Raw genomic sequence first — 2,500 nt, forward strand, 5'->3', positions numbered from 1 at the left:
TGTCGGCAGATTCGGCAGCAGTGTCTGCCGATTCGGCAGCGTTGGCTTGTTGGCGCGGGGGGCCGATGCGAGTGGGGACTTGGGCAGCGGGCAGTGAAAGCAAGAGTTTCCCCGATGCTGCCGGGAAAAACGCTCCCCGGGATGGCCGGGTGAGATGACCCGGCGGCCCGCGACGGGTCATTCAATTCCATGCCCCGTCAACATAACTCCCGATGTACTGTTTGCTTTTTCGGAAGAAGAGATCCATCCCCCCATCCTCGGCCAGCCAAAAACGCTCCAATTAATGGCCGGGTGAGATGACCCGGCGGCCCGCGACGCGTCATTCAAATCACTGCCCTATCGGCTACAACTGCTGATGGGTGGGATTAGAGGCCTGCCATGGTGGTGAGGGGCGGCGAGGACCGTGAAAGCTAGAGTTTTTCAGAGGCTGCCGGGAAAAAGGCCCCTCGGGTGGCGGGGTGCGAGGACCAGGCGCGTCATTCAATTCTCTTCCCTATCAACTTGGCTCCCGTTGGCGGGATTGGAGGCCTACTGTTTGTTACAGGGCTAAAATCGTCAGGGGAAGAGCTGACGAAACAATGCTGGTTTGGATGCAGGGGGTAGTGTTGGAATCGGCAGCGCGGACAAAATCGGCAAAGTCGACAAAAAAGACTGTTGGCCTGGACATCGGGGCAGCGGCAGCCATGCCGACAGGGGGGGAAATCGGCAGCGCAGATTTGTGCAGCTGCAGGTTCGTCGGGGAAATCGGCAGCGCAGATTTTTCGATGAACATGGGCTGGAAGATGGACTGTCCAGGCCAGGCAGGGAAATTCGTCAAGGGGACACGCTGACGAAACAGCGCTGGTTTAGACACGGTGGGTGCAGTGTTGGAATCGGCAGCGCCGACGAAATCGGCAAAGTCGGCAGAATCGGCAGCGGGTGCTGGCGATGAGTCTGGACGATTTATAGTCCAGGGCTTGATGGAAAAGACTGTTGGTCCAGACAATGGGGCAGTGGCAGCGCGGATTTGTGCAGCTGCAGGTTCGTCGGGGAAAATCGGCAGCGCAGATTTTTCGACGAACAGGGGCTGGGCGCTGGACTGGCCGGGCCAGGCAGGAAAATTCGTCAGGGGGCCACGCTGACGAAAAGAGGGGCTGCCGCGTGGAAAATCGGCAGCGCAGATTTTTCGACGAACAGGGGCTGGACTGGCCGGGCCAGGCAGGAAAATTCGTCAGGGGGGCACGCTGACGAAAAGAGGGGCTGCCGCGTGGAAAATCGGCAGCGCAGGTTTTTCGACGAACAGGGGCTGGACGCTGGACTGGGCCAGGCAGGAAAATTCGTCAGGGGGCACGCTGACGAAAAGAGGGGCTGCCGCGTGGAAAATCGGCAGCGCAGATTTTTCGACGAACATTCGTCAGGGGGGCACGCTGACGAAAAGAGGGGCTGCCGCGTGGAAAATCGGCAGCGCAGATTTTTCGACGAACATTCGTCAGGGGGGCACGCTGAGGAAAACAGGGGCTGCCGCGTGGAAAATCGGCAGCGCAGATTTTTCGACGAACAGGGGCTGGATGCTGGACCGGCCGGGCCAGGCAGGAAAATTCGTCAGGGGGGCACGCTGACGAAAAGAGGGGCTGCCGCGTGGAAAATCGGCAGCGCAGATTTTTCGACGAACAGGGGCTGGACCGGCCGGGCCAGGCAGGAAAATTCGTCAGGGGGGCACGCTGACGAAAAGAGGGGCTGCCGCGTGGAAAATCGGCAGCGCAGATTTTTCGACGAACAGGGGCTGGACGCTGGACTGGGCCAGGCAGGAAAATTCGTCAGGGGGGCACGCTGACGAAAACAGGGGCTGCCGCGTGGAGTGGCAGCCTGCACGCAGATGCGAATTCGGCAGCGCACGATGGCTTGAGCAGGTCATGGGTTCGACTTGGCGCGATCTGAAACCTGGACGAGGGACTGTCGACGCTGGACGAGCCAGCGCGGTGGCCTGTCGTGCCCCGTTCAGGGGGGGCCTGCCGCGGAGACAGCCCTCGCGGGCTCGACAGCGCAGGCCAGCGTCCCCGACGTCGCTGGCGGCGGCAGGCGAGCTGCCGGGGTTCCCGCATTCCTACAAGAAAACGTCGTGCTTTCCACATGAAACCAATCCAGTAAAATCAGCCATATTTTTATGAGGCTGCCCACTGAATTTGGGGTCATTCCGGGCCGGTTCCTAGTTTTGCGGATTTACTCGATTTCTAATGGTAGGAAAATTAAAACAAATACTTCCCGACCTCGAAAAATTCTGGGAAAATTAATGAAGGTGGATTGGATTTTTGCCAACCTCTGTGCAAAATTTCAGCTCAAAATACCAAGAAATGAATTTTTTAGAGGGGGGGTGACAGCTGGGACCTAGTAGTGTCTCCCCCTGCCAGAGCTGCAATGACACTTATTGCTCTTTAGGGAGCCACCAGGCCGGCGCCCCTCAAAGACCACACGCGCGCGCGCGCCCGCCCGCGCTGGGCGCTGGGGCGCTGGGGCCTGAGGG

This window comes from Populus nigra, chromosome 2, assembly GCF_951802175.1.
Source record: "Populus nigra chromosome 2, ddPopNigr1.1, whole genome shotgun sequence".
Taxonomy (NCBI): Eukaryota; Viridiplantae; Streptophyta; class Magnoliopsida; order Malpighiales; family Salicaceae; genus Populus; species Populus nigra.